This window comes from Bubalus kerabau, chromosome 12, assembly GCF_029407905.1.
Source record: "Bubalus kerabau isolate K-KA32 ecotype Philippines breed swamp buffalo chromosome 12, PCC_UOA_SB_1v2, whole genome shotgun sequence".
NCBI lineage: Eukaryota > Metazoa > Chordata > Mammalia > Artiodactyla > Bovidae > Bubalus > Bubalus kerabau.
In genome coordinates this window covers 1334624-1345814 of record NC_073635.1, presented here as the reverse complement: position 1 = coordinate 1345814, position 11191 = coordinate 1334624, and the positions used below count along the sequence as shown (strand labels likewise).

Here is an 11191-nt window from a genome sequence, read left to right as displayed (position 1 = left end):
TGCATCACACATCAAACTCCAACTGGTTATCTACTTAACAAAAAAAAAAAAAAAAAAGTTTTACATATAATCAAGTATATATAATCAAGTATCTATGGTTCCTCCCCATTCCAAGTAGTAAAGAATCCAAGATTCATTGCAAAACATGTGCAACTAGGCCCCAATTCAAAGATAGTGCAGTACTTGTGGTCCAGCTTCAGGAGTTGTTCTATTTTCCATTCTCCATGCTGAACATTCCTTCATCAGCATCTGATTCAGCTTCAAAGTCTCTGCAGCAAGCCTACAGATCCCATTGGACAGCTTCTCCATGGCCATGTGGTCCTCCTTGTTCAGTCAGCAGATTAATTTTTCATCCAGGTGGAACTTCTCCAGAGCTGGACCGCCTTGGCGAACAGTGCAGGCACCATCGTGCTGTGGTCTTTGACCTGGGTTGAGGTGGCAAGAAAACAGCACCAGGCTTCCAGGGCCCTGATATAGCAGTGCTGTGGAAGGAGGCACCCATGATGATTGTCTTACAGTGGAGTTTCTTGTAATAGTTGCAGATCTTGTTGACACTCTTTACTAGTGAGTCCTCCAGGGATTCCTACAAATTCTTGTATGTGTTGGCCACATGCTGGTTGAGAATAAAACCCCGGAATGGGGACATGAGTTCACCTGTTTCTGCATAGCCCATCACCTGAGCAAAGGATAAGAGTAGGGTTATACTGTAGTGCATGCCATGCTCCTCTTCTAGCTTCTTTCCAGACTGAATTTCTTTTCAGGTGGATGACAGCTTTATAAGAATCCAGTCCTTGATGATCCTGGTTTCTTTGTATCTCTTAATGAGGTGCTGGGCAGGGCCAATATGGCATTCTTATTGAAAGAGAGCCTTGCATCCACTTCCATGAATTCCCAGCCTGGAATTTTCTTCAGTATTTCTGCTCCAAATAGCAAACAAAGTTTAACAAGAGCATTTATAATTTGTTCCTCTTGTGACCCACCCAGACTCCTGCATAGGCTATGATGTCCTCCACCGGTTCCTGATAGGTGGGTGTCTGTGCCATGGCCAGGATCAAGGATACATTGGTGTTGGCATTCTGGGGCTCGTACTGGTCAATAGGGTGGAAATTGCCTGTGTCGGCCTCCACTGCAATCAACTGTTTGAGCTGGTCCAGCACACTATCCATCCTCTGCAGCTTCACCTGGAAACAGGACTTGGTGAGAGTCTGTGGGAGGGGACATCCTACTCCCTAGCCCCATAGGGTCCACCCCCTTCCTTTGTTTTAGAGATATCTGGTAACTGGTTGACTTCATAATAGATGTTTTGATCACTTGCTTTTCCCGTCTGGCACTTAACCACTCTTAAGCATTCAATTACCAATAAGCAATGGAACCTGTGAAACCTTAGGCCCCCACCCTCGACCAAATAAAATCAGAAGCCCAGACCTGCTTCCCCACCTCCCCAAACCTCCATCTCCCCCACTTGCTAACCACCCCACCTCACTACTCTTCCCCACCTCACTCTGAGGTACCAGGTGTACCCTCCGGGAAGTGTGTGTAATAAACTTTGTTTTTCAAAGTTTCCTTATGGTTATGACTAAGGGCACCTTGCAGTCATAATAAGAATCACAAGGGCTAGTCCAGCCACAGCATGAATTTTGAAAGGAGAGTTATCTGTGGGGAGATTTTTGGGCTCAGATGAATGCACCCACATGTTTCTAGCCATAGCATCACTGTTGATAAGCACAAAACAACAGCATTTTTCTTATAAGTCTTTCTTATGGAGAATACTTGATAAAGGAAGAGCAGGAGGACAGGGAGTGAAAGAAAGCTTGACCATTGTGGGAAGAGATGTTGCCAGCATAAAACAAAGGATTTTCCTCACTATCCTATAAGGTTAAGTCACTAGCCCCTTCAGTCGATGACTGACAGTGCACCCTGGAAAGGTTTTGGAGGAAAACTGGACGAGGCATTCTGTGCTTTGGAAAAACAAGCCTCTTACCAAGTTTGATGTCTATTTTAGGAAGACTTTTAATAAACGCAGATTCTTATAACTTCATATATGCAGAAAAGCATCAAAATCATTAACTGGGATATCTGTTATTTGTGACTAGCAGTGATATTTTAACAAAATGTGTGCTTGACTGTACATATTCCCTAGCCAGAAATCATATCAGATCAGATCAGATCAGTCATTAAGTCCTGTCCGATTCTTTACGAGCCCATGAATGGCAGCATGCCAGACCTCCCTGTCCATCACAAACTCCTGGAGTTCACTCAGACTCATGCCAATCAAGTAAGTGATGCCATCCAGCCATCTCATCCTCTGTTGTCCCCTACTCCTCTTGCCCCCAATCCCTCCCAGCATCAGAGTCTTTTCCAATGTGTCAACTCTTTGCATGAGGTGGCCAAAGTACTGGAGTTTCAGCTTTAGCATCATTCCTTCCAAAGAAATCCCAGGGCTGATCTCCTTCAGAATGGACTGGTTGGATCTCCTTGCAGCCCAAGGGTCTCTCAAGAGTCTTCTCCAATACCACAGTTCCAAAGCTTCAATTCTTCGGCGCTCAGCCTTCTTCACAGTCCAACTCTCACATCCATACATGACCACAGGAAAAACCATAGCCTTGACTAGATGGACCTTTGTTGGCAAAGTCATGTCTCTGCTTTTGAATATGCTATCTAGGTTGGTCATAACTTTCCTTTCAAGGGGTAAGCGTGTTTTAATTTCATGGCTGCAGTCACCATCTGCAGTGATTTTGGAGCCCAGAAAAATAAAGTCTGACACTGTTTCCACTGTTTCCCCATCTATTTCCCATGAAGTGATGGGACCGGATGCCATGATCTTCATTTTCTGAATGTTGAGCTTTAAGCCAACTTTTTCACTCTCCACTTTCACTTTCATTAAGAGGCTTTTTAGTTCCTCTTCACTTTCTGCCATAAGGGTGGTGTCATCTGCATATCTGAGGTTATTGATATTTCTCCCAGCAATCTTGATTCCAGCTTGTGTTTCTTCCAGTCCAGCGTTTCTCATGATGTACTCTGCATATAAGTTAAATAAACAGGGTGACAATATACAGCCTTGATGTACTCCTTTTCTTATTTTGAACCAGTCTGTTGTTCCATGTCCAGTTCTAACTGTTGCTTCCTGACCTGCATACAAATTTCACAAGAAGCAGATCAGGTGGTCTGGTATTCCCATCTCTTTCAGAATTTTCCACAGTTTATTGTGATCCACACAGTCAAAGGCTTTGGCATAGTCAATAAAGCAGAAAGAGATGTTTTTCTGGAACTCTCTTGCTTTTTCCATGATCCAGCGGATGTTGGCAATTTGATGTCTGGTTCCTCTGCCTTTTCTAAAACCAGCTTGAAAATCAGGATGTTCACAGTTCACATATTGCTGAAGCCTGGCTTGGAGAATTTTGATCCTAACAGGTAGGGAGGGAAGCATATATATCCTTCCCTTCCTATCTGTTTGGAGCAGGTCTTCAGAGCTATCTGAGAAGCTGTTTTCCAGGCTGTAGTCCGCAGTAAGACCCTGATTAAAATTTAAACTCACAGGTCTTACAGTATGTGTTTTTTTTCAGTTGACACTAGATATTTTATATTCACAAGTATTTGTACATTTAAGTTTATCATAAAAACTCTATTGAAAGTTAGGCTCATTTACTTTATCAGTAAAATTGAGATATTGAGGTGCATATTAAGTAACAGGCAGGAGTTTTCTGATGTACACAGAGAAATTTTTTCCTTATTAAGGTCTATAGAGGTTGTTCTGGTGGTTCAGACTACATTCTATGGTGTTTTACTCACTGGGTTTATTGCATCCCAGTTTGGCCCACCACTAGATAATATGATCCTGGACAAAATACTTAATGTTTTTAGCTTAAGTATTTTTCCGCTTTTCCAGTTGTATAGAAGAGAATTATAGTAGAAACTGCCTCATTCTTCATGATGATTGCTATGAGATAAATGAGATAATATATGTAAGGTGCTGAGTGTACTTCCTGGTACATCAAATATTATATTCATACCAGGCTTAGTTATGATCATTTAAATTTGAAAATGCTTAAATATATTATTGCTCAAATATACTGTTCCTCTAGCCCCATGCCTAAAATTCTATTAAAGTTATTACCAGAGTTAGAAGTCAACCCAGAGCTTTCACTTTCATTTTTCTTTTCTTTTCTTTTTTTTTTTAATTTTATTTTATTTTTAAACTTTACATAACTGTATTAGTTTTGCCAAATATCAAAATGAATCCGCCACAGGTATACATGTGTTCCCCATCTTGGGGAACATTTTTCTTTTATACCTGCTTTTATATTTTACAGTATGAAAATATCTCAAAAAATTAATTTAAAAAGTTATGAATCCTGCTGCTGTCAATATTCAGCAAATACTAACGTTTCATTTGAGTATTTTATAGGAATTTTATAATTAATTTGGTGCAATAGCTTTAGCCTCCTTTATACCCCATTTCTACAAATCACTCTTTCCATCATTTATTTTCTAAAAGCGCAGATCATTTTCATTCATGTTTTTAAATATTCATCATCAATTTGGTTCAGTTCAGTTGCTCAGTCATGTCGGACACTTTGTGACCCCATGAAGCACAGCACACCAGGCCTCCCTGACCATCACCAACTCCCAGAGTCCACCCAAACCCATGTCCACTGAGTCAGTGATGCCATCCAACCATCTCATCCTCTGTCGTCCCCTTCTCCTCCTGCCCTCAATCTTTCCCAGCATCAGGGTCTTTTCAAAGGAGTCATCTCTTTGCATCAGATGGCCAAAGTACTAGAGTTTCAGCTTCAACATCAGTCCTTCCAATGAACACCCAAGGCTGATCTCCTTTAGAATGGACAGGTTGGATCTCCTTGCAGTCCAAGGAACTCTCAAGAGTCTTCTCCAACACCATAGTTCAAAAGCATCAATTCTTCGGCAGTCAGTTTTCTTTATAGTCCAACTCTCACATCCATACATGACCACTGGAAAAACCATAGCCTTGACTAGATGGACCTTTGTTGGCAAAGTAATGTCTCTGCTTTTTAGTATGCTGTCTAGGAAGATCATGACATCTGATCCCATCACTTCATGGGAAAGAGATGGGGAAACAGTGGAAACAGTGTCAAACTTTATCATTGGGGGCTCCAAAATCACTGCAGATGGTGACTGCAGCCATGAAATTAAAAAACACTCCTTGGAAAAAAAGTTATGACCAATCTAGATAGCATATTAAAAAGCAGAGACATGACTTTGCCAACAAAGGTCCATCTTGTCAAGGCTATGGTTTTTCCAGAGGTCATGTATGGATGTGAGAGATGGGCTGTGAAGAAGGCTGAGCACTGAAGAATTGATTCTTTTGAACTGTGGTGTTGGAGAAGACTCTTGAGAGTCCCTTGGACTGCACGGAGATAAAACCAGGCCATTCTGAAGGAGATCAGCCCTGGGATTTCTTTGGAAGGAATGATGCTAAAGCTGAAACTCCAGTACTTTGGCCATGTCATGTGAAGAGTTGACTCATTGGAAAAGACTCTGATGCTGGGAGGGATTGGGGGCAGGAGGAGAAGGGGATGACAGAGGATGAGATGGTTGGATGGCATCTCTGACTCGATGGATGTGAGTCTGGGTGAACTCTGGGAGTTGGTGATGGACAGGGAGGCCTGGTGTACTGCAATTCATGGGATCTCAAAGAGTCGGACACGACTCAGTGACTGAACTGAACTGGACTGAACTAGGTTGGTCAAAACTTTCCTTCCAAAGAGTAAGTGTCTTTTAATTTCATGGCTTCAATCACCATCTGCAGTGATTTTGGAGCCCCCGAAATAAAGTCAGCCACTGTTTCCACTGTTTCCCCATCAATTTGCCATGAAGTGATGGGGCTGGATGCCATGATCTTCGTTTTCTGAATGTTGAGCTTTAAGCCAACTTTTTCACTCTCCTCTTTCACTTTCATCAAGAGGCTCTTTAATTCTTCTTCACTTTCTGCCCTAAGGGTGGTGTCATCTGCATATCTGAGGTTATTGATATTTCTCCTGGCAATCTTGATTCCAGCTTGTGCTTCTTCCACCCCAGAGTTTCTTATGATGTACTCTGCATATAAGTTAAATAAGCAGGGTGACAATATACATTCTTGACATACTCTTTTTCCTATTTGGAACAAGTCTCTTGTTCCATGTCCAGCTCTAATTCTTGCTTTCTGACCTGCATACAGATTTCTCAAGAGGCAGGTCAGGTGGTCTGGTATTCCCATCTCTTTCAGAATTTTGAACAGCTTATTGTGATCCACACAGTCAGTCTTTGGCATAGTCAATAAACCAGAAATAGAAGTTTTTCTGGAATTCTCTTCCTTTTTCAATGACCCAACAGATATTGGCAATCTCTGGTTCCTCTGCCTTTTCTAAAACCAGCTTGAATAATATCTGGAAGTTCACAATTCCTGTGTTGCTGTAAGCTTGGCTTGGAGAATTTTGAGCATTTCTTTACTAGGGTGTGAGATGAGTGCATTTGTGTGATAGTTTGAGTATTCTTTGGCATTGCCTTTCTTTGGGATTGGATTGAAAACTGACCTTTTCCAGTCCTGTGCCCATTGCTGAGTTTTCCATTGCTGACATATTGTGTGCAGCACTTTCACAACATCATCTTTTATGATTTGAAATAGCTCAACTGGAATTCCATCACCTCCACTAGCTTTGATCATAGTGATGCTTCCTCTGGCCCACTTGACTTAACATTCCAGGATGTCTGGCTCTAGGTGAGCGATCACACTATCATGATTATCTGGGTCATGAAAATCTTTTTTGTACAGTTCTTCTGTGTATTCCTGCCACCTCTTCTTAATATCTTCTGCTTCTATTAGGTCCATATCATTTCTGTCCTTTATTGAGCCCATCTTTGCATGACACGTTTCCTTGGTATCTCTCTATTTTTTTTTTTTTTTTGAAGAGATCTCTAGTCTTTCCCATTCTATTGTTTTCCTCTATTTCTTTGCATTGATCACTATGGAAGGCTTTCTTATCTCTCCTTACTATTCTTTGGAACTCTGCACTCAGATGCTTATATCTTTCCATTTCTCCTTTGCTTTTCGCTTCTCTTCTTTTCACAGCTATTTTTAAGGCCTCCTCAGTCAGTCAATTTGCTGTTTTACATTTCTTTTCCTTGGTGTTTTCTTAATCCCTGTCACCTGTACAATGTCACGAACCTCCAACCATAGTTCACAGGCACTCTGTCTATCAAATCTAGTCCCTTAAATCAATTTCTCACTTCCACTGTATAATCATAAGGAATTTGCTGTAGGTCATACCTGAATGGTCTAGTCATTTCCCCCACTTTCTTCAATTTAAGTCTGGACTTGGCAATAACGATTTCATGATCTGAGGCACAGTCAGCTCCCAGTCTTTTTTTTTTTTTTTTTTCTCTCTGTACAGAGCTTCTCCATCTTTGGCTGCAAAGAATATAATCAATCTGATTTCAGTGTTGGACATCTGGTGATGTCCATATGTAGAGTCTTCTCTTGTGTTGTTGGAAGACGGTGTTTGCTATAACCAGTGTGTTCTCTTGACAAAACTCTATTAGCTTTTGCCCTGCTTTATTCTGTACTCCAAGGCCAAATTTCCCTGTTACTCCAGGTGTTTCTTGACTTCCTACTTTTGCATTCCAGTCCTCTATAATGAAAAAGACATCTTTTTTTGCGTGGTGTTAGTTCTAAAATGTCTTGTAGGTCTTCAAAGAAGAGTTCAACTTCACCTTCTTCAGTGTTACTGGTCTGGCAGACACTTGGATTACCGTGATATTGAATGGCTTGCCTTGGAAATGAACAGAGATCATTCTGTCATTTTTGAGATTGCTTCCAAGTACTGCAGGTGTTATTAGGCATTCATATTTCTACCAGTCTGAATCTATAGTCAATGTCATTGTTATTTTCTCTGTGAGTAGTGAAATTAAACTTCTTATGATACGTTTTTTGATTATTTTGGCTTCCTCTTTTGAGAATTACCTTAATATGTATTGTTCCTTTTACTAACTAGGTGGTTTTTGGTTTGCATGTTATTTATAGGAGTTATTTATGCTCTCTGTTAGTTCTGGTTATCCTTTAATTCTTATATTATCTATTAATTCCACCAATAATATTGATTATATCAGTAAAGTTAGAATTATATGCATCCATTTGTGATTCACTTTGAATTCATTTTTACACATTGCATAAGTTTCTTCATTTTTATTTGGATCTTCAGTTGATGCTCCAGGCAAAGTGGGCTTTTCATTTCCCTAAACATCCATGCTCTTTCATTCCTGTCCTTGCTTATTTCATTGCCTGGACCTCTCTTTATTTTTGACTGTGCAAACAGTTAACCACTCCCTTCTCTGTGCTTTATTGTCATTGATATTACTTTTGTTACAGCACCTGTCATTCAAGGTGTGCTATGTTTCTGTATTTCCACTTACCTTACAAAGTGTATGAATGACTAGTGAGGGGACTGTGTCCCTCACTTTTTTTAGTACTTTCTCCAACTTACCTGCTCTCACTTAACCCACCATTCAATGCAGCAGTTTTCAATGGCAGTATCATAACTTTCAGGTAAATGTGCTTGCTAAGTAACTTCAGGCATATCCTACTCTTTCTGACCCTATGGACTGTATCCCACCAGGCTCCTATGTCCATGGGATTTTCCAGGCAAGAATACTGGAGTGGATTCTCACACCATCCTCCAGGGGATCTTCCTGGCCCAGGGGTCAAACAAGCATCTCGTGTAGCTCCTGCACTGGAGGCAAATTATTTACTGCTGAACCACTGAGGAAGCCTTAGGTGAAGGTAGCCGAGCGCAATAGAAATCATTTTGGGAACGTGTCACTTCAAAGGAACTTTTAGCCTAAAGTCAGAAATTCTGATTTAAATGGTAGTGATCTGTGTGGTTATCACAATCCACCTCTTCTCTATCAAGAAATCAATCAAAACTCTTAATTAATTTAAGGAAAAATTAACTAGAAGGAAAATTAAGAAATCCTGCTTCATTTGTAATATTGCTGTAAAAATAATCTATTATTCTAATTACTTCAGGAATAAGCAACACAAATTATCATTTGACTATCAATAAAGATTTTACTGTTACATATAGGAAGGATATACAACAAAATCCTATGGTATAGTTGTTGCTGTTGTTTAGTCATCCAGTCATGTCTGACTCTTTGCAACCCTAAGGTCTGTAATATGCCAGGCCTCGCAGTTCCTCACCATCTACTGAAGTTTGCCCAAGCTCATGTCCATTGCATCAGTGATGCCATCCAGCCATTTCATCCTCTGATGCCCTCTTCTCCTTCTGTCTTTAATCTTTCCCATTATCAAGGGCTTTTCCAATGAGTTATCTATTCACATCAAGTGACCAAAATACTGGAACTTCAGCTTAAGCATCAGTCCTTGCAATGCGTATTCAGGATCTATTTCCTTTAAGATTTACTGGTTTAATCTCCTTGCTGCCCAAATGATTTTCAGGCGTCTTCAGCACCACAATTCAAAGGCATTAATTCTTTTGTGCCCTGCCTTCTTTATGGTTCATCTCTCACAATGGTATATGACCAATGGGAAGACTATAGCCTTGACTATATGGACCTTTGTTGGCAGAGTAATGTCTCCACTTTTCAACACACTATCTAAGTTTGTAATAAGTTTCCTGTCAAGAAGTAACCATCTTCTGAGTTCATGGCTGCAGTCACCATTTGCAGTGATTTTGGAGTCCAAGAAGGGTATATGTGCCACTACTTCTACCTTCTCCCCCTCTTTTTGCCATGAAGTAATGGAGCCAGAAGCCATGATCTTAGTTTTTCATATTTTTTGATATTTAGTTTTAAGCTAGCTCTTTCACTTTTCTCCTTCACCTTCATCAAGAATCCCTTTTAGTTCCTCCTCTTTTCCTGCCATTACAGTGGCATTATCCACATATCTGAGGTTGTTGATGTTTCTACTGTCTATCTTTATTCCCACTTATAATTCATCCAGCCTGGCATTTCTCATAATGTGCTCAGCATATAGGTTAATCAAGCAGAGTGACAGCAGACATCCCTGTTATACTCCTTTTTCAATCTTGAATCAATCAGTTTTTCCATACAGGTTTCTAAAAGATGCTTCTTGACCCACATACAGGTTTCTCAGGAAACAGGTAAGATGGTCTGGTATTCCCATCTGTTCAAGAGCTTTCCACAGTTTGTTATGATCCACACAAAGGCTTTATTGTAGTCAATGAAATAGAGGTATATGTTTTTTCTGCAATTCTTTAGCTTTCTCTGTGATCCAGAGAATGTTGACAATTTGCTCTCTGGTTCCTCTGCTTTTTCTAAACACAGCTTGGACATCTGGAAGTTCTTGGTTCACATAACACTGAAGCCCAGCATGCAGGATTTTAAGTATGAGCTTAATAGCATAGGAGATAAGTGAAATTATCTGATGACTAGAACATTCTTTAGTATTACCTTTCTTGGGAATTGGGGTGATGATTGACCTTTTCCAGTCCTGTGACCACTGCTGAGTCTTCCAGATTTGCTGACATAGTGAATACAACACCTTGATGGCATCATCCCTTAGAGTTCTTAGTAACTCTACCAGAATTCTATTGCATCCACTAGCTTTATAAACAGCAGAGTTTCCTAAGACCCACTTGACTTAACACTCCGGAATGTCTGGTTCTGGGTGGCTGACAACTCCATCATAGTAATCTGGCTCATTAAGATCTTTTTTGTACAGTTCTTCCATGTATTTTTTCCATGTATTACATCTCTTTCTGATCTCTTTGGCATCTACTAGGTCACTATCATTTTTGTCCTTTATTGTGCCCAGCTTTTGGTGAAATATTTCCTTGATATTTCCATTTTTTTCTGAAGAGATGTCTATAGTCTTTCCTCTTTTGCTGTTTTCTTCTAGTTTTATGCACTGTTTATTGAAGAAAGCCTTCTTGTCTCTCCTTGCTATTCTTTGAAACTCTGAATTTAGTCGGATGTGCCTTTCCCTTTCCCCCTTGCTTTTTGCTGCTTTTCTTTCTTCAGCTATTTGTAAAGCCTCCTCAGATAACCGCTTTGCCATTTTGCTTTTCATTTTCTCTGGGATGGTTTTGTTCACTGCCTCCTGTACAATAGTATGGGTCTCTGTCAATAGTTCTTCTGGTGCCCTGTTTACTAGATCTAATCCCTTGAATCTATTTGTTTCCTCCACTGCATATTCATA

At 40.2% G+C, this 11191-nt stretch overlaps 1 pseudogene; it reads right to left on the bottom strand.

Annotated features, from left to right (window-relative positions):
- Nucleotides 1-208: 208 nt before the first annotated feature.
- LOC129624811 (transaldolase-like) lies at nt 209-1453 on the bottom strand (annotated as a pseudogene).
- Between the last annotated feature and the right edge of the window lie 9738 nt (nt 1454-11191).